We start from the raw sequence: 22,601 nt of genomic DNA on the forward strand, positions 1-22,601 counted from the left end.
CAAAGGCAATTGTGTTACCTGTTGCACCACTGACACTGGAACTAGGTCCAGAAATATGACCATTCCACTGTATTCAGCAGTTATCAATGCATCCTTCAGTATATACCTGTCCAAACACTTAGCACAACTTAATGACCACAATGAATCCAAAGCCATAAATCATAAAAAAGGCAGTTGTATAAGTAAAACCTACCATAAAAGTAGATGTTCAAAAGATCACTGCTGCAGTAGCTCCAGCTGTATGGGTTACATCCAAACAAGAATGCAATAGCCAGTCAACCTCCAACGACCCCGGGAATTTCCCAAGGTGCCCAAACCACCAGGCAGCCTGAGGTGAGCTGACCAAAACTGCTTTGGTACCAAGCCCTCCAAACCCCACCATGTCAACAGAGAGGGAGGGAGTTCAAGTCCTGAAGGAACAATGGTAGGAAGAAAAATAAGTATTATACCATGACCCCCCCAAAATGTGCATGCTGATTGGCCAGCGTGCACATTGTAAATCGAGTTATACTAATGGAAAAAGGTCCGGTTGCCCAGACTTTTTTCCATTAGTATAACTCTACTTTTAAAACACTGTCTCGCTATGTTAAATGGGTTTAACATAGTGAGACAGCTTTAAAATAAGCAACGGAGATCTCCGTTGCTTATTTTAAAGCTGTCTCGCTATGCTAAACCCATTTAACATAGCGAGATAGGTTTTAAAAAAAAAGCAACGGAGAAAGCAAGATCTCCGTTGCTTTTTTTACTGTTTCGCTATGTTAAATGGATTTAACATAGCGAGACAGTTTTAAAATAAGCAACGGACATCTCCGTTGCTTATTTTAAAACTGTCTCGCTATGTTAAACCCATTTAACATAGCAAAACAGTAAAAAAAAGCAACGGAGATCTTGCTTTCTCCGTTGCTTTTGCTCAAGCTCTGATGTACTGCGCAGGCGCGGAGTACATCAGAACTGCCGCGGATGCCAGACATCTGCGGAAAGGCAGTAAACAGGCATTATACTATGCCATTATTTAAGAAAAGTAATAGTTTCTTTTCTTAAATAATGTCATGGTATAATAGCAATAACCCACTTCTGGGTGTGGGTAATGCTGGATTTACCCACGGTTGGCTTTGTTTGGTCCCTCGGGCTTCGCCCTCAGGACCAAACCACGCCAACCGTGGGTAAATCCAGCATTACCCACACCCAGGCGTGGGTTATTGCTATATTCACACCCTGGCATAAATAACACTCCAAAAAATAAGGGGGATGGAGAGAAGAAGCGGCTACTGCAGCAGTAATCATTCAAACATCTGTTATGGTAAGTTTACTTACAGAACTGCATTACATTCATCACTGTTTCAGTAGCCTTAGTTCTATGGGTAGATTACTCTAATTTACAACATTTGGGAGGTGGAATGGGAAGTGTCCAGGAGCCCCTGCAGTATGGTCCAAGCACAGCCTGATCTAAACTAGAGAAGGAACCAAGCTTGTAATGCCTTATAAACATTTGCACAAAAGACCAACTTTCTGCTCCTAGAACAATTCTAGAATCCAACCCTTTCAAAAAAGTCATAGCTGAAGCCAAGGCCCTTATAGAGTGGCCCTTGACTCTGTCTGGAATAGGTTTGTTATGTTAAGAATAGCAAAAGGTACTAGCCTGAGACAATCATTTGGAATAGTCTGTTTTGACAGTTTGTCAAAACCTTCCTTCATAAGAAATTAATAACTGATCCAAACATCTGAAAGATATAGTCCTGTCAAGATTGTATCCAAGTTTTCTGTGGCAGTTGAGGTAAGGAGAATCCTTTCTCCTTCATTTTTAGATTCAGAAAAGAAAATGGGATGGAGAACAGTTTGTCTTAAAGTAAACTTGGATACCACGTTAGGCATTGAAGAAGGATTTGTTCTCAAAGAAACCCTGTCTCTGTGGAAAACGAGATAGGCTTGACTGAGCATAATAGCTTGCAACTTAGACATTCTTGCAGGGGTCAGAGCAATCAATAAAAAAGTTTTCCATGTTAAAACCTCAAGTCAGAAATGGAGCAAGTATTAGCTTCACTAACACACAATTAAGATCCCAAGGAAGGGGGCACTGGTCTTCTAGGAGGCCTCTTATGCAAAATTCTTTTCAAATCCCATTCAAAAACATTTTGACATGAGAATGTATTGAAAGAGAAGGATCCTTAGGCAAATTTGTCAAAATAGTTGATAAATAAATCTTGATGGGGTAGTAGGATAGTAATTCAAATATTGTAAAACCAGAGAACAAGTAGCCCTGAATGGGTACTGGTTATGTTGTTGGCACCAACTAGAAAACCTTTTCCATTTGCCAATATAAGATTTTCTAATATCAGACTTTCTTGCCTCCAATAGTATCTGCTGCACATTCTGAAAAAACAGGTGCCTAAAGGAAATTAAATTATTTGGATTTTGTTCAGTCTACCTGCCTGCCTGGGACTTATTTGAATTTTGTTCAAATAAATTTATTTTGATTTAAAGTTGCATCTGGAGTTCTTTAGTGTGCTTGCCAAACCAAGTTTAAATAGTGGAGATATCTTAGTCAAAAGACTAATTCAGTTAGAGACCAAGTGTATTATAAATTTTAGGACACTATACAACAAAGGTTTGAACATGGAATTAGATCTGAACATTCAGTATTAAGATGCAAATCTGTCTGACATAGACAGAAGCCATTAGGTTGGATTGGGTATTATTTGTCCTGAAACAGTGAATTGCACTTTAGTTGTTATCATCATATCATATTATAAAACTGGTTAGGTTAAGTTGTATTGTATTATGTCATAACTTACTCATTTCTGTTGTTTTAATTGTGTTCTAAATAACCAACTAACAGAATCTCATCCAAAATTAAGGTATAGGCGTGTGCACATATATCAGTAATATATGAATTGTGGATATGAAAAGACAATTTGAAATTTGATGGAGATATCAGTCACATGAAGTTAATTTTAATCATAATTTGATTATTTAATGGGTGCATTTATATGTTTGATAGGACATATGGCATATCTATATATTTATTATTGAGCAATGAGCACTTTAAATGGAATGATACGGTTTTTAGTGAATGTAATGTGTTCATTGGTTGAAATCAATTAAAGAATGATGATGTATTAATATAAAAAACAGCTGTTTGCTGTAAAAGATCATGCATTTGAAGGCAAAAGTCGTGGTACTGGAATGCATCAGTAAAGAGTAATTCAAATATTTTTCCTGGTGTGCTGTTGGTTTACCAAGCAACCCTGATCCTTTGTGTGTACATCCATTCATTGAAGGTGCTTGTGGTAATTGCCCCTGGTCATTTCCAAAAGAACCACTGTTGCCTGATCCAGAAGAGATTCACCACAGGGATCTTGGGAGATTCATTCTGATTATTAATGGAAATGATAGAAAAGCATACAGCAGCATTCTTGCCCAAGGAAAGGAAAAGGCATATGTCTTCCAGGCCTTCATGCATGGAGTCTTTGACCAGAATCTTGCCAGCTGATTGTTCAGAGAGGAGGCAAATAGGTCAATTTGAGGAACTTCCCACAGATTGATCCATTTGTTTCCTAGTTTCCATTTGTGAGGGTCTGCCCTGGTCCTGCTCAGCTTGCCTGCCAAGCAGTTTTGGTCTAATAAAATGTAGGATGCCTGTAGAGTGAGATTGTGCCATGATGCTTTATCCCAAGCTAACATGGTATGACTTAGTACGCCCTTGCTTGCTGATGTACCACATGATTGTGGTATTGTCTGATTGAAATGACACTGCTCCTGGAGTGTCTTCTAACCTGTCAGTATGTGAGATAAACTCTTTAGTTAAATCAGACATTATTAACTCAGGTTAAAAATATTGATCTCTTTTAATTCATTAAATGCTCTATCTGCCTCAAGAAACCATGCAAACTGGCAAGAGCTTTTCCTCCTGTGAGCTCTGTCAAAGGACAGCAGCAATGTTTCAAGGGTAGGATGAATGGAACATGTTCTCTGGGTGCAAGGTGTTAGAAGGCGCAATCCTGAAGTGCCACTCATGCTTTCTTCTTTTTGTAACGGTATTTACGAATGCTGATACAGAAAGCTATTTACAAAGTTCTTTTTTTGTTCTTCCAATGAAGACCTGTGTCAGGGATGGGGCACGTGTCTGGGAAGGGGTATGTGGTTCAAGACTGCTGTGAGCAGGGACCAGCCCAGGGCACTGATTGAGCCAGCTACACCTCTGACAGACAGTAGTTACAAAATTTGGCACAAGCTTTATGTAGCCCCAAGAAAAGTTCAATAAAAGCCTTCACCTATTTGCTATAGAGGGTGCAGGCCAGTTTTTTAAGGCCTGTTTTTTTAGTGATGGTCATACCACTGCTCTTTCTGTAAGCTACTCTAAATACTTTGCTTTCACCCACTGTACCCAGATTATTTTTCTTAGCATTGACAGTCAAGCCTGCCACACTTATGGATTGTAATGTAGCCAGCATTATAGATAAGTGAAATCCCCAGTCAACTGAGCAAATTACCACATCATCCAGGAATATGGCAACATATCATGATTGCGGTTTCAATATTTTATCCATCAGCATTTGAAAGGTGACCAGGGGTCCGTGTAAGCCAAATGATAACACTGTATCCGGAAATAGACCATCAAGATTTGCAAAAGCTGTTTTTGTTTTTGGAAAAGTTGGTAAGTGGTACCTCCAGTATTCCTTCATCAAGTGTACTACGGCCCATATCTGACGTTTCCTAACTTCTCGACTGACTCACTTTTTCTGGGTATGAGAAAGCTATCACATTTTGAAATGTTATTTAATTAATTTCATAAAGACATTACAGAATCTCACACTTCTATCAGGTTTAGAGATTTTCACTGCTGGACTTTTCCAGTCACTTTGTAATTCACATCTAGCACACCAAGCACAACTAATTTCAGCATGTTTTCAACTTCTTCACTTGCTTTTTATTTTTGTACTTTATAAAGTCTCAGTCTAAGCTTCTTTTCATGGCTTGTCTCTCTACTATTATGTTAGCTCTCCAAAGCATTTTTGAGAACTCTCCTTTTATTTTTTTTTATAAAAGTCTCTTGCATCCTACTTTTGTACTTTTGACAAGCTTGCTCTGTTGGCACTTCAAATATATACTCCCTGGACTTTCTTTTATGACCTTCAGTTTGCAGACTTTCTGCAGAATTCTCTACTTCCGTTGGCTTCAGCACATTAAGTTGATTAATTTGCAGTGCCTTTCCCTTTCCTGGCTGTCAAAGAGACATTGTCTATTCTTTCCAAAACCTCAGATGGCCTCTGTACGTTCACCAAAATGTGTTGTCACTAGAGGGCAATAGTACCTGTTCAGTGTTTTGCAGCTATTCTGTGGCTCTGTGTTGGTGTGTTTTTTGGATTAAATTCTTATAAGTCAGGAATTTTTAGTATAAACCCATTGTTGAATTTCCTATGATGTCTGCATGTGCTCATTTGCTATAGGCATTATCAGTTGTAAGCTATCCTGCAGAGTAACGTTGTGTTCTCTCACATTTTTGAAAGGTATTTCTTTCTCTTCCCAAGTTTTTTTAGCAATGTCGGGCAGCAATGTCAGATACCTACCATACAGATGTTCAAACGGGTAAACACAGCTGACTACAAATAATAGGTAGGGTAATGCATGTTTCCATGTTTACACATCTGAATCAGTAATGCTCTTTAGGAGGACTTTCTGTATTTTATTAAACCTTTCTAGTAACCCATCAGTTTGTTGATGGTAGATAGATGTTTTAACTATATACCATTACTCTCCACCCTATACTAATTTCTGTATGTCTCTTTCACTTTGTATTTGTTCTGTACAATATTTGATTACCTGTGGAGCTTTTCTCCCCAGGTTTCCAGTGACCCAGTGGACTTTCCCGGTCAACAAATGTCAATAAGTAATAAATAAAATAAATAAATAAAACAGTGATATACCTGATGCAGAACCCTTGACATAAAGGTTGTACTTTGGTCAGTAAGTGTATCAGGAATACCCACTCTGGTCAGTAAGTGTATCCTCAGGAATACCCACTCTGGTCAGTAAGTGTATCCTCAGGAATACCCACTCTGGTCAGTAAGTGTATCCTCAGGAATACCCACTCTGGTCAGTAAGTGTATCCTCAGGAATACCCACTCTAAAGAATAATAGTACCAATCCCCTGGCTATAGTCTTTGCATTAGCCTTGTGAAATGGCATTGCTTCTGGAAATTTGCTAACATAATCCATTGTTGTTATTATGCACTGGTACCCATTGCTGGACTTTAATAATTCTCACTTGATTCCCATACCAATGCATTCAAACAGTACTTCTGTGATGGTCATTGGGATCAAGGATCTTTTAAATCCAAAATAGGGTTCACTTTTTTGATATTCAGTGAAAAAAGTAAGGGAATTCTGTATCTCATTCACTATGCATTACGCCTGGCCAGTAGAATCTAGCTAAAACTCTTGCCATGGTTTTCTCCATTCCTAGGTGACTTACTACAAGTGTTGTATTCATTACTTGTATCCTGTAAGGTTTTGGCACCAGTAACTGATACATAATTTCTTCCCTTTCTTTACTTACTCTGTAAAACAGATAATATTTTAACTCAGACTGGGCTAAGGTGTAATATTACCATCCTATTAATCCTCTTCTGTTACAACCATAGCTATGTTTTTTGTGGATTCACTTTATAATCTCGAAATGCTGAAATCTTGAATTTCAGTATCTCGAGACTATAAAGCCGAACATTCACAATATCGAAACCCCAAAAGCACAAAATTCAAAATCGCAACATTTAAATACACCCTGCACCACGCAAACAAACATACATATACCTTCCTTCCCACACTACAACAAACCAACAAAACACGAACAAACACAACAACACAAATGCACACACCTACCCTACATATAAGCAAGGGGGCAAGCCCACCTCCACCACCCATGTGGGGGCTTCACCCTCCCACTACTTATATACACTAACTCCGAGGTTGCACTTAAAAGACAAAGACACTAAACCCACCATTACATACTCTGTATTCCCATTGCACAAACACACACACCACATATGTACAAACACCACCACTTTCAGCACTTACATACTCTTATCTACCTACCCTAACCTACACCTAAAACTTCCCAACACACTCACATGCACTCAAATCCCTACCCAAAACCCTTAAAAAAACAGCACTTACCTAAATCTCCACATATATCCACACAACGGCAGGCAAACCATATCCCACAGCACACCGCACCTTACAAACACAGCAAATCCCACATACTGCCCCACCACAACCATGAGTTTGACACTTTGAATTTGATCAAGTCCAGTTTCGCTCAACTGCACTTTCTGCATTTTCGTCTCAAGATACTGAAATTTGAGATTTCAGTATTTCAAGATAGTAAAGTGCTTCAGTTTTTTGTTGCTCAAATCAAAATATAATCTTCCAAATTTGCATCTTTAAAGATTATGTAGTTACTTGTAACTCCTAGCGACTGCATTTTTAAGGTTTATGTATTTTACTTCTAAATCCAGTAACACAAGATTACTTTCTTCAGAAATCTGCCTTGAAGTGAATGGTGTAGCTTCTTTCCCCCAAAACACTGGCACTTCAGCGTCTTCAATATCTTTCCCAACAAAATGTAGTTTCCATCAAAAGTCACATTTTGCTTTACTTTCCCTGCTATCAGTATAATACTTTTGCATGCAATATTTTCTTACATTTTACTGCTCCTCTACCTAAATGAAAACAAGTAAAACTTTTTCTCTTTTTCTTCCTTATGTTAGTCCACAAAGGGTATGTCACAATGACATTTATTATCAGATGCTATTTTTTCTTGGTTTACAAATCAATGATGCTTAGAGTCCATTTGAATTTGTATCATCTGATTTATATTAGTAGAAATGCCTCTGAACTCTACATTCTCTTGCTTATCTGACTTTCTGTGCTCACTTTGTTCTGATCAAGTGCCTTTTGTGATGTCCTCATGCTGGGCCAGTAATCAAGGAACCTGAATCCTCACCACTGACACTGGAGAAGAACGTTCACTTGAAACACAAATGGATACACTCAGTATTTCCAGATGCAGATCTCTCTGCATCAAGAACAATTTCCCTTAAGAGTACACAGGGCACACATTTAGCCCAGGGTCTGGAGGTCTCTATCTGTCTCTCCCCAGGTCCCCAATAAGGCTCTCCACTGTGAAACCAGCTTGTGTCCCTGCCACAAGTAGCTGAAACACACACTTTTTGTGATTTAATTTTCACAAGCAGACACACACACACACACACACACACACACACACACACACACACACACACACACACACACACACACACACACACACACACACACACACACACACACACACACACACACACACACACACACACACACACACACACACCTTTGCCCAGACTATAAGGTAGATTCACTGCCACCAGTCAGTAACTATAAGGTTCTTAAAAGGGTATCCAGTTATGCTGAGTGAAGTTAATATTAATACAAATGGTAATGCTGACCAAACAGCCAGGATTTCAGGAGTGGCCAGAGTTATCACCAAATAAATATATGCAAATACTCTCAAAACTTAAATATTTTATAAAAAGGACTAGCTACAATGAGAAGTTTAAATATATTTAATAATAAATAATAAAAGAACATGAAAATACTAAATATGTATTTACAGTAAACACCAGTTTCAGTCACAGGGAATATTAAAATAACACTGACGGAAAGTTTCACACAGTTATAGAAAAACAATACTTCTAATCTCATTATATTTTTCTGACTAATCTAAAAGAATTACTGTTCCCTAGTTAATGTACTTGCTACTGCAAGGCAAGATGATGCAGGTGTGTGGTCCTTGTTGTCAGATCCAAGGCAGACAATAAACAATATATATTGGAATCTGCTTATAGAACTACGTCTTCCATTGTCTGGAGACTTTATACATGGAAATTTTTACATAGATCTTTTTATACACCTTTGATGATGAATAAAATAAATAATAAAGATAATCTATGTAAGAGATGTAATGTAGAAATTAATGCTGACTGGGCTCATATGTTTTATGACTGTATAAAATTGAAAGAATACTGGAAGTCAATTAATGAATTTTTGCAGGCTCTTTTTACAGATAATTTCATTATTTCTAAATCTCTTATATTATTCAACACACCTGTACCTCAAAGTGTTAAAAAGGTTAAGCTTCCCTTGTTATGGTCTATTCTAGCAGTGGCTAGGAAAATAATAACTAGAAATTGGATTTCAGATACACCTCCTTCATTCAATGAATTTAAAAATGTTATGAATATAGTGTGCCATATGGAAATAAACACAATTAGGACTAGAACAAACAGAAAAACATCTTATTTTATTGTATGGGATAATTTACAAAATTTGTTAAAAAAATTTTAATTTCAATAGCATGGTATTTTAGTTTAATTAATTGATCTGATTGTAGTGGATGTCTTTGTAAATACTTTAGTTGTTTTGTTGAATATTATAATACTACCTATTTTTAATTACTTGTATAAAATTGTTATGATATTTCTCTTATATGTTAAAACAATAAACCTGTTTTGAAAAAAAAAAAAGATCCAAGGCAGAATGTAGAATGCTGACAGCAAACTCCTACTAATATCGAAATATTATTTTTGGCTTGCAAAATGACATCACACACATCTGGTCATCTAACTCTGTTTCCCATGCTATCACCAACTCTAGAAGCTGACAGGATTTGAGCATACACACAGATAGAGCTTTGCTCAGATCTCCTGGAACTCATAAAACCATAATACTGTTTCACTCTTCCTACAGATGATACCAAATATTCTCTAGTACAGACATCGCATCTCTGGTGCCATTCAAAACTGTGGGGTAACATCCGTATGGCTTTACCAATAAAGTAATTTAATTTCAAGAATATTTTGCAAAGTCAGGTGGATTAAGATTAGCCTCTTCTCTTTCAGTATATGCTGTTAAAATGTATACACTTAATTCAGTTACAATATTACATGTATATTTCTCTTCCTTCCAGCAGGGTGCACTGTAGATACATTTTAATACAAGAAAACCTCACAAATACATTTTCAGCACAATATTCTGTACAAATCAGTTTGATATACAGATGACATATAATTATTTACAAAATTCCAGCTAGCTGTTCTGGCATATTTTACAAATCCACCGCCCTATTTCTACCGGCAAGGTTGGCAGTACCTCCCATCGTCACAACCTTTTTCTATTTTTATCCTCTGTGTTTCTGTACTAACATTTCTTGTAAGCTTATGCGCATACTTACATCTTGAGCTGGTGTCCATTTTATTTGTTTATTTATTTATTTCCAGTTTGATGACCGGGAAAGTCCACTGAGCCCAGGGCGGCCCGGGGAGAAAAGCTCCAACAGTACAAAATACAGTAGGATATAAATTACAATGCAAAATACAGTAGGGTACAAAATACAAGTAAAGACACAGAATATAAGTACACAGCAAATGCAAAGTAGAGATACAAATATATATATATATATATATATATATATATATATATATATATATACAAATCAAAGAAAAGTATTTGATAAACTGGACTAAGAAAGTAATTGTAGTTATCAAGTTGAGGACGTTAGTAAGTTTGAAGTCATGTTTATAATAACTTATTGGAACAAGCAAGATTTCAAAATATGAAAGGTACAATTTAGAAAAGGTAGATTATTAATGAGTGTTGTTATTCCTTTTGTAGTGAAGGTTAGTAAAAAGTAAATTTATAAAAGTTAATCAGTTCATTTTCCATTCCTGTACTGACATATCTTACAGTTCTGGCTGTCCGTTGCTCTTCCATAGGGTTATGCTTCTGTTCACAGATGGAATCCTTGTGATGTATAAACGCAACCAAATTTGGGATCCATTTGTAGTTTCTATGCCAACTCTCTTCTTCTGGTTTTGATGCTGAATTTCTTTGTGAGTGTCACTGCCTTGCTCCCCAGTTCTTATACAGGATGGGTCTATCCAGCTGCTTTTCTACCTATTTCTTATTATGCATATAGATTCATAGATTGTTACTAGGTTAGCAACCTGGCGAGGGCTTTCTCAGCCTGGCCAAGTTTTTCTGAAAGAATAATGATTTGCTGTATCCAAATAGGTCATTGAAGGCCAAGCATTTATAAGCTACCTCTGCCCATAAGGGACATGGGTACCAGGCATGGTGTAAATTTCCTATTGCCCATCTATTACACTAGATTGAACTTAAACTGGTTAATAGATGAACTCAGCTTCACATGAATGGGAAGCCTGTTCCATAGGAGGGACAGTCTCTGGGACACAAATCTTTCTTTTCAGTGTGTTCTGTTTTAATTTATTGACATAATTAAGGACTTAGACCTTGTATATCTGGTATTGTTGGACTTGCATATATGCAGGAGAGTCATAAGTCCAAGGATTGCAGATGCCTTGCAAGCCAGGCATAGATAGCCCCTCAACAATCTATAGAAGACGGAGTAGACGTAAAGGGCTGTAAGGTGCTCTGCATAAAGCAAGTTTGTTATGCTTTGTATTATTTTTGTGAGGAACATCAGAGGTTGCTCTAGTTGCTGTATATGCCTGGTCAGGTACACACCGAAGGGAGCACTGTACGTTGTGATTGGTCTGATAAGGGTGGATTACATCAGCTTGCTACATTGTGTCTGTGGATTCACCTTCCCTTCACACATTAAATCATGGGTTAAAGATACAGGATTAACAGTTTTCTAAGATCTATATAAATATAACAATCCACTGAATGGAAGAAGAACTGCCACATGAAAATTGAAAAGTTTATATACAAAACCACATACAAATCCACAGACTGTTATGTGTTTTTGACCATGAAACAAAGGTTTTCGTCAGAACACTCACTGCAAAACGAAACACCTCTAAATAGTCAAACAATCATGTAATTAACCAATAAAAACATCTGACTGTTGACAACCCTTAAACACTAAGTACTGCACATATTTAAAAAACTTTCCCGGTCAATAAATAAATAATAAATAAAATAAAAAATATTTGCGTTTTCAGAAATTCGATCATATGGTCTCAACTGTATGAATTTTGAGTTTCTGAAAACTCGAACATCTGAAATAGACCCATATGTATACATATGTATATATATACATATATATATATATATCTACATAGATAGATACACAGAAAATATATATGTATGCATATATATCTATCTGTGTGTGTATATATATATATATATATATATATATATATATATATATATATATATGTGTGTGTGTGTGTGTGTGTGTGTATATATCTATATATATATATGTGTGTGTGTGTGTGTGTGTGTGTGTGTGTGTGTGTGTGTGTGTGTGTGTGTGTGTGTGTGTGTGTGTGTGAATACTTACACACACACACAAAACTGCATTAAGCTCTTGGCCCTGTTCATGATCTGCCCTTGGCTTAACTGAATCTTTCCCTATCATCACTACCCTTCGATTTCTCCACTTAGCTATCCTAATTTCTCCCATCTCCATGTTTAATATCTAAATAAAAATCTGTGCTTTTTAGTAATATTACTGCAAATTTAAGAGTGTTAAATATTGTTTTTTTTCCTTCTCTCTCAATGTAAAACTTTTTTTTTGTATTTTCTCTGGTTTTATAACATTGCATATAACTGAAATTATGCTATGCTGATGTTTTACTTAATGTGCTAGTGAAATTTTCTCTCTAATTGGAGCTTTCATTCCTGAGCCTCCACTAGAAATGGGCTCTTTTTTGAACCAGTCAAACTCTCCCAGTAAATGTATTATAATATAAGTATGTACAGATATGTAGTGGAAATATATCATTGGCGAATGGCAGAACATCAGCAAGAGTCAGACAATTCACATATTAGCAAGAAAAGGCCTTGTGCCTGGTAAAAAGTGGGCCTGCTGGCATCCACACAAAGGAATCTGACCATGGGGCATTGGTGCGCAGGTGGGAAACCTTGCAGATGGAAGAGAGATTTTTATCGTTAACAACTGCAACTGCAATATAGAAGCAGAATATTGTTCTTACTCTTGAGATATGTATTGTGATGTGGTGGGTGCTTGCTGGTTCTGGTGCTGAGGGTTATGTCACACCATAGCCACTGCTATGGGAAGCATTGCTTGTGGATATGTAGTATATGGTGTAGAGGACACATTGATAATGAACCTACACAGCAGTTTAGTGTAATTTTCTGTATTTTAAGGACAGAATACTGCTATGTAACTCTGCATTGGCCAGTGGCCATAGTCTGTGTACTATTAGGAACTGGATAGCCCAAATTAACTGTTGCATGGGTACTGGGCTTAGAGATACAATACATAAAATATTTTCCCTGTATTATTAACAAGCTCTAGCTACAGTTCAGGAAATGAACAGTTTCCTTGATTTCAGGAAGCAGACACTGGAGGCCTGAGCTCATACTGTCTACATGTTTGAAACTTGACAATGGGAGATAATGCATCCCCAGAGTCACTGTTGTTTGATTTCAGAGTAGAATTAAAGTGTGTTTGTAGTTCTTGGGTTGATTGTATTAATCTCTGCTGTCACTATTAACAAAAACAATTTTCTTTATTTATTTCAATAACTGAAAACTGATTGTTTTTGTACTGCAAGGGTCCACATGGATGGCCTAATCCTGCAGAGGGTGGAATGGGCATCTGCTTGATCAATATTATGGAGGATGCTGGCAGGTGCAATTGTAGAATTGCACAAGCTTCACAACTTGCGGAGCTAACTGCTTGCAAATTATTGCATCCTTCATATAGAACCAATTGGTTTGTGCTTGAGTGTCTAGTTTTATTTACATTCTCCAGGATCACGTCTACCTGTAGAAAGAGCAAGACAGCTTTCCTTGTCTGCTTCTATGTTCATAGGTTCATAGGACAATATTAGGCTATTGGCCTGGAGGCCCTTATAAGCCTAGCCAAGAATTTCACCTGTGTTCACACAAAGTCAGCATCTGTTTCCCCTGTCCAGCAGGGACACAGGTGGGATCCCAGGGGTGTATTTTCTGTTTCTCATCTCTTTGTCCAGGTTCCCCTTAAAGAGGGCTTGTGAGATACTCTGCTTAACATGGAGAAAGAGTCTATTCCACAGATGGGGGAGTCTTTGGGACACAAATCTGTCCTGCCAACAAGTTCAATTAATGTCACAGACCAGGTAGAGACTTTGCATGTGGGTTGCACGAGTGGAGTTTGACTTATGGATATGCAGCAACTCCATCAAGACTGGGTCTGAGATGGCCTTGTATGCCAGACACAAGTCATCTCTGAGCAGTCTGTATAAGACTGAGTAGAGGGACAGGGCTTTTAGCCTATCTGTATAGGATAGGTGCTTGAGACCCTGGATTTTCCTGATCAGGAACCGCTGTATTCTCTCCAGCTGCTGCATGTGCTTGGCAAAGTACTTGCCAAAAGGAGCATTGTACTTAATAATGGGTCTGATAAGGGAGCAGTACAGGGATGTCATGATCTCCTTGTTCCTGGATGAAATACCCTCTTTATGAGGTGTGCCATGTAGAAAGCCTTCCGTATAATGGAGGTAACGTGGTGGTCAAAAGTCAGGTTGCTGTCAGTTTGGGTTCTCAAGTTCCTCATGACCAATTGCATGCTTAGTACATTGTTATTAATGTGATAATTAGTGGGGACACCATTTTCCTCAAAGGAGATGATGATGCATTTCTTGGCATTCAGCTTGAGGCCATGCTTCTGGCACCAGCCATTAGTTTGGGTAAGGCCTTCTTGGAGGATGTTCACATCACTAGGGGAATTTAAGATAGCATCCAGCTTGCTGCCATCTGCAAACTTCGTCAGCCCTGACCACTGGTTTTGGCTTGCACCTCAGAAAAGAATATCCCAAACAGTAGAGGCCCCAAAACTGATCCTTGGGGTACGCTGCTCATTATGGATCTACTACTAGAGATGGCTTCTCCTATTTTGACTGAGTAGGTTCTATCACTGATCCAGTTAGCTAGCATCTGGTAACATACGGGTTCATGCCTAGCTGGGAGAGTTTATCTATTACGCCTGAGTTGGGAATAGTGTTGAAGCTTTGGCTAGGTCAAGGTAGGCAGTGTGTACCATCTTCCCCTCGTCCATGGCTTTGGTGATTGTTTTAAAGAAGTAAACCAAGTTTAACTGACATGATCTCCCTTTGATAAAACCAAACTGTGTGAGTCAAATGTTTGGAGGTTGACAATGTCCTTGTTTAGAAGGTCCATGATAATGCATTCCATGGCCTTGCAGATGGGGTAGTTAGGCTGATGGGCTTATAATTGCCTGGGTCAGTGAACACTCCACATTTGTGTAGAGGGATGACAGTGGCTGTCCTCCATTTGGCTGGGATGAAGCCAGTGCTCAGGCTTTGGTTGAATAGGGTGCTTAATGGTGCTGCGAGCTCATGCCTGAGTTCATGTAGGATGCAGCCAGGCATGTTATCAGGTCCCATGGAGGTTGTATTTTTTGCCTTTGAGAGGCCATTAAAAATCTGCTCCCTGGTGATGAAGGGAGGGTGGTAGGTGGTGAGTATGTCCTGGTTTACTGATGGTGGGGGCAGGGGGATGAAGGTTTCACTGAACTTGTCTGCCAGCAGGTTGGCTATATCTATGGCATTTGTGTATGTGGTGTTCTTGACCACCAGTTCAGAGCAGATTTGGCTGTTACCTTTGAGATTGCAGATGCATGTGAAGAAGGCCTTATGATTGTGAATGTTACCACGTGAAGGTAGCCTTAGAGGATTTCACCGATGACCTTATTTGCTTGATCAGACAAAGGAGAGATTGCTTCCAACTTGGCACCTGCTCCTTATTGGTCCTGAACTGCAATTTTTTTCCTTTTATTAAAGAGTTTGTTTATTGCTGCTGTCCACCAGACAAGTTTACTCTTCCACGAGGAAGATGGTTTCATCCTGTCAGGTATTGCTGAGTCCATGCAGCTATGTGCTCGTATGTTTTTTTGATGTAGGCTTGGACATTAGTGCTAGTTCCAACTGAAGGGATGGTGGCTGTGAAACTGTTTATAAGTGCTCTCAGGAGGTTGTAGTCACCTTTAGAATAGTTTTTTTGTTTGACCCTGGCCGGGGGGGGGGGGGGTCATGGGGAGATGGTGACTTCGAAAGTGATCACTTCATGGTTGGATCTTACCAAGGAGGATGACACTGTAGGAGTGCTACAGTGGCTACTCATTGTTGGTTAGTACCAGGTCCAGGATATTTTCACCTCTTGTGGGGGTGTCAACCAGCTGATTCAATGCATTGGTATTGATGAAGTTGTGGAATCTCTGGGCATTTGTGTTTGGGTTAGAATAAGTCTTCCAGTCTATGGTTGGGTAGTTAAAGTCACCCAGGATCATGGTAGAGGGTTTAATATCGATGGATTCAAGTAAGTCCAGATAGGTGGAGTGGGTGACCTGAGTTATGGCTGGGGGTCTTGTAGCTAGCTATGATTTGAATATGTGTTTTATCAACAGTTAACTGCACCTGGAGTGTCTAATGTGCGTCGTACTGTTTGACCAGTGTGTATGCATTGATAAATATTGAACTCCATCTCTTTTGGCTTTGTAGCCCTCCATTTGGAGTCTGAAAATATGGTAGAACAAGTAACCTGGTAAGACTGGGGTGTTCTCTGCAGCTTTAAACCAGGTTTCAGTGACTGCACAAATATCAGCATCTTCCAGGGTGAGGAATGCTTGCAATGAGTGCATTTCCATATTAAGACTCCTAGCATTTAGCAGCATGACCTTTAAATTTAATTTAGAAGAATTTTTCACATTGGTAATTTTGTCCTCATGACTTTGCCTATAAAAAGGCATTATGGGGAAGGCAAGTGCCTTTGCCAGAAGCCCGAAGCCCAGGGGAGACAGATGAAGGCTATCTCTGGCAAAGCATTGTGGTCTGCCAGTCATGTCCTCCCAGGCTGTCAGGTTATGGACCTCCTTGGAATGACACCAGAAACTAAGCCAATTGTTAAAGTCAGTCATTTTCTGTTTGTATTGTGGCACCATTCTGGGTGATGGTAGGAAGCTGCTTAAGGCTAGGGGCATACCTGCCTGGGACACATGTTCAGCAAGCTCAATCATCTCTCTCTTCATATAGTCCAGAGAGGCACGTCTCAAGTCATTCACTCCAACATGGACTATGACAGAGTTATAACAGTACCTGTTGTTAAGAGACTTGAGTGCGTGTGTGATATGGCAGTCTTGCACCGGACAAGCTACTTACCGTGACTCTCTCCTTGTCTAACCTGGTGAGGGGCACATCTGTGTGTCTCATGATAGAGTCTACTATGACTAGTATGTTGGGTTTGTGGCTTGGCCTTAAAGGCTGAGGCACAGGCTTGTGTACTATATGTGGTGCTTGGTGGTGAAGGTTCTGATGTGCATGTGTGTTTTTGCCTTGGAGGTCTATTTGTTCAGGTGTGTTTTTGTTGAGAACCTCCACATATGTGGGAGTGTGTTGTGCAGGTGTGGCTATTCTTAGAGATCTGGTGTTTGTAGTGTTTGTGCAGGCAACCTTCTCAGTGCCAGACATACTGGCTTGTGATTGAGACAGCAAGGATTCTAGGTCCTTAATGTAATTGCATCTCTCACATATTGTGTTCCTAGGTGGTAGTAGTAGAGGGTTGTCCGTGTACATGAGACAGTTGCTACACTGTCTCATGATGCCCATATCAACCAGACTAGCAGGAGAAACCATAGGAAAGTGTCTGTCCATGGTTGTCAGAATTTGTGGAATAGAGGCCAGGGATTGTAGAGTGTGTACTATCTGAGGAGGATACCTATAGGTGTGAGTAGGGCTGGATAAAATCAATACAGTAGCTGCAAGGGTAGGCCTCACTTACACAGGAGTGCTGGTAAGGGAAAAAATGCAACTGAGATACCTTGCAAAGGGTTAAAACAATGCAGCAGCAGTGTGCTGCACACATAGAAGCGCAAACCCACACAAATGCGGGATTTAAATGCCACAAAAACTAAAGTAAAATAGAAACACTGGAATTGACCAATCAGCCCTTGTCCCTGAGCTCTTAGCTGAACACCCTATGCCAGGGTAGTTCCAGCCAGTTCACTTACTTCCAATAAGTGCAGGTAGACCCCAGCCAACACAAGATGACATTTAAACTCTGTTTTGGTCGATTTAACACAGGAGAACAGATACACATTTAAATATAACAGCAGAACAGTTCACACATTTAATTAGCAGTTTATCAGTAAAAAAACAGTCTACCTCCAGAAGGAAGCAGTCAGGCAGGGTCTCAGGGCTGCTGATCATGTTACTGCCCTCCTACAGAAGGACTGCATCTTCCAAAAGCTTTCCATGAGCTCCTGTCACAGGTACCACAGACTTGCTGAAAGGATCCCTGGTTGTTAGGACTCTTAGCAGAATTCTGTTTATCTTGCTGCTGCCATGCTAAAAGCACATTTGTCATGGACTCTTCTGTGTTCTGGAGAAAGCTAGCTTAGGAGTGGAATACTTAACCTCTACTGCTTTCAAAGTTTTCCTTTGTTGCTCCTCCTTCTTTGTGTATGCCCTAATTTCAAAGGCAAAAACATCTGGATTGTGACAAAGAATGTTCATGAATATCACCTTGATGTCCTCAGTAGAATTGTCAAGGTGAGGCAGGCATGCTGCTGATCTGTAATGCTAGATATATCAGCTTTAACTGACCCTGCTCCTACACTGAAAGTCATTCTCATATTAACACTTGCTATGACAGAGACCCTTCCAAGTTGGTATTTACCTTCTGTTTGTATGCTTCATCAGGTAAATGTTTGATGGTTTGGATCATTCCATTAATGTCTCCCTTGAAAAGTCTACCATATACCCCGAAAAGCAATCTGTCTGAAAAGGCTGAGAGTGTGTAGATGTCTTTGTTTACAGGAGGGACCTCATGGTTAGGTGAAGTAGGAGCCTTCTTCACAGTCACTGTTGATACCAAAGTATCAGGCTGAGAAATCTAACCAGAAGCTCCAGTTAATGGGAAAACATAGCGGCCTATTTATTTTTTCTTGAACTGGAACCACTGCATCAGGAAAAGTCCGGGCAGCCTTGGTACCAATATCAGCTATCGGGATGGCCAACCATGAATTCTATTCAAAGGACTTGAAGGCTTTCCTCAGGGTTCTTTGTGCAAAGGACACTATGTGGGCTGTCCAACCTCCCTCTCATTCATCACCTGTCATCTCTATGACTTTCTTGGGTTGGGGATTGTCAGGGTGGTCACATGGAATCAGTGTACTCCTTACATTGTCCAACATAAGAGTTGGGGACACTGTTGGGGAGTCTGTGTGCTCTGTCTTGCACCTGACTTTCTTATATAATGGTGGAGAGTATATGGATCTGGAAAAATACCTCCTCCATGAAGCTGGCATGGATGATGGACCCTATTGCTTGTGAAAATGTAGGGAAAGATGGTCAGCAAAAACTCCTGAGGTAATATAGAGAATGGCACTAGCACACACTGGGTAAACACCAAATCACTGACTCATGATAGCTTATTGACAATGGAGTGAAACATGGCATCAGGACTGCTGTACCCCTTGAATCAACCACAACTGTAGATAAAGACTGATAACAGTGCTGGATCTGTAGAAACAGGCACTGACACTGTAACACTGATAATCTGAAGTGAAGCAAGCAAGAGAGTTGAGGCCCTGAGAAGGATCAATATCAAAGTCAGTAACCGCCCACAAGGAGAGAAATACCTCAGTGAACACAACAGGGAACCAACAACAACTGAGGTCCCACACAATGTGACTCTACCACTGTAAAAACAGCTCCAGGTAAAAAAATATACAAAACAACAGCTAAGCTCATCTGATTTAACAGTTCTGGGTACTCAAGCCTATGCTCCCATGCCCCACCTCCCTGGTTAGGTAAAACCTGCTCCAGTACAAAAAAATAATACTTCTTTGTCTGGGCAGGATAACTTGTGCTTACAAAGTGCATTATTAATATTGGAATTACCTATATTGTAATTTGTTTGTTTGTGTCTTTCGGCTTTTCCCGGTTAGGGTTCGCCACAGCGGAACTCCGGTCCGCTAATGATTGGTAGTGGATTTTTACGTACTGGGTTACCAGCCCTGATGCACAACCTTCAACGAAGGCACGCCCCATTCATGTATGCCTCCACACAGAAGACGCTCTAGCTGAGAATCAAACGGGACAACATCTTGCTATGAGGCGACAATGCTACAATGCTCATAAATTCACCTTTTAAATTCTTGGTAGGTCTTCCCAATGTAAAAACAGTGGCAAGAGTCACAAAATGTGATATATACCACCCCTAAAGAATCACAATCACAAAAATGTTATAATTTGAACTGATAATCATGATGCATGTACATAACTAGGGCTTAGTGACATGATATCTACTAATAGTGTGTTCAAATTGAGAGCTACTAAACTTTATAACTTAAAGTCCATCTGCTTGAGTTTAAAACATACTATGATTGTTTTAACATTTAATAATATCTTTCTTAAAGTTTTAACAACAGGTTTTAACACTAAAATGTTATGTATTATAATGTGGTTGTTTTCATGAAATTGCAATGTTTTATTAATGGCAGAATTTGGTATGGTAATAATGTCACATGTTGTGATTCATTACAATATAAATTAACTCTACTAGTGGTGATATAGTAGTTCTGATGAAGTCGCAATTATTTTCATGGGACAAAAGTGCTTAACTTGTTTTTACTGTGGTTTCTTAAATAAATGGATTTGTATACTCATGTACCTGGAGCCAATTTTACAGTGGTGGAGTCCCATTGCATGGGACCACGGTTGTTGCTGGTTCATTGTTGATCAATATATAAGTCATTACTGACAAAAAAACTGTGCTGACTCCAGAATGGTTGATGTTGAAAAGGTATGGCAAGACATAGATTGGCAACAGATATGATATGCCTGCCCTAGTAAGACACTAGTTAGAGCTAGTCTTCTTGGGATTAGCACCAAAAAGCTAGGCACTAATGAAGAAACATCAGTCATCCAGGATGAAGGGATGTAGTAGAACTAGGCAGTCTAGTCCTTCCTGAATACCACAGAACCTACCAAACCTTCGCTGTGTCATGAAAACAAACTACACAAGCCTCCTAAAATTGCTGTCAAAAACAACATGGGTAAGATTAGGTTTGACTGTCAGTGTCTCGGCATGGGGATTTCCAGAATTCGGCTGACTTTGTATCTGAAGCAGATTCACAAAGTACTGAACTGTAATCTATTTGAAGTAGAAAAGATATTTTGAGCTTAGCTGCAGAAGAAGAAGTTTCTTGACTACATTTAATTGAACTGTCTTCAGTGGAGGTTGAGTGGGTGAGGTTGCCTTTTGAAACATCAGTACCCTCAATGTCATTTCTGGAATGTAGAGACTGAATGACCAAAATTCCCGACTTGTATATACTAAACCCAAGACTGACATTTTTGAGAATATTCCCTTTTGATGAGGTATGGCAGTCTCAGAGTTAGTATATATACATTTATAGCATGGTAGGTGCTTTAAACAAGCTCTTCTCCTGTATTTTCAGTCTTTTTTTTCAGTGTTCCAGGACTCAGCTACTTCAATCAATGAAAAATGATTTGAAAGTGATTGTTTGAAAGGCCTCCTGACCAACTTAAAAACATTTGAACAGATGCCATCTTGTAATATCTTGTGATATGAAGGTTGGGAAGATTATGAGTTTAGAGTCAATGGGACTAAATTTGCTGAAATATGAAGTTGCTAGAAGACCCATTGACTTAGACCTAGCCTTTTGCTTTCATAAGGATTTTTTTTAAATAGGCTTGGATGTTCCATACGGGTCCACTTTTCAAAATGGACCATTTTTCCATGTAGGTATTTAGTCAAAAAATGTTTTCATTCATACTGACCTGACTCTCCTTTCTGTATGTGATTTGTGAAAAATATATTCTAACATATGCAAAAGCTGTGCAGTCTAAGAGGGCTATAAGTTCCTTATTGACAACCAGGGAGCCCTAGATGATGAGATAATTTGAACCAACAGGAATATAAACAGTTCCACACGTCCTTACATTAGGGCATCCTAAGGCTGTACTCACATACTATATTTTGATCCTTGTAAACATAGCACATTCAATGTTCAATATTCTCAATGCATATATAAGTATTAGTTCCAAAATAATCAAGTCGCCAATTACTAGTGTATCATTTCTGATCAGATGTGAAGAATCTCCCAGTTCTAATTCTGTAATATCTGCGATATCAATTGTTACAAAAGAATGATCTTCAGCACCATTAGTCTTATTAATCTCACAGTCTTCATTGCTTATTTCATTTGCAAGTGTACAATTCTCATCTAGCTGTCTTTGTACTTCCATAGTTTGAGCCATGTTGTCAACTTCAGTCTTTCTACTATTTTTTTCATACAGTAATATCATTTTAGCCTTTAAAGTTCAATTTAGATTTTTTCCTTTAAGCCCACCCTTTGCCTTTTTATTCTACATTTTCTATTGTAAAAATATTATTATCTGTAGACTGAATTTTTTGTGAATGAACAATGTCATCACACCCTGTAATCTGTGTGTTATGTAAAAAAGCACTGTCCTTTTCAGTATATAGTCTCTTTGCTTTATAGAGATGAA

General features: G+C 38.9%; 1 protein-coding gene across 3 annotated transcripts in view; it reads left to right on the forward strand.

The window, feature by feature from the left end:
• Window positions 1-22,601, forward strand: part of LOC122790335 (zinc finger protein 239-like) — a 1,358,627-nt gene that overhangs the window by 1,085,526 nt on the left and 250,500 nt on the right. Inside the window, exon 3 of one of the 3 annotated variants that reach the window (XR_006362992.1) lies at window positions 5,529-5,613. The exons of the other annotated variants lie outside the window; for them this stretch is intronic. The gene's annotated coding sequence lies outside the window, so the exon portion shown is untranslated. The remainder of the gene's footprint in view (window positions 1-5,528; window positions 5,614-22,601) is intronic. 3 annotated transcript variants of the gene reach the window in all.

Source organism: Protopterus annectens, chromosome 16.part0, assembly GCF_019279795.1.
Source record: "Protopterus annectens isolate FY-2018-M chromosome 16.part0, PAN1.0, whole genome shotgun sequence".
Lineage (NCBI taxonomy): Eukaryota > Metazoa > Chordata > Ceratodontiformes > Protopteridae > Protopterus > Protopterus annectens.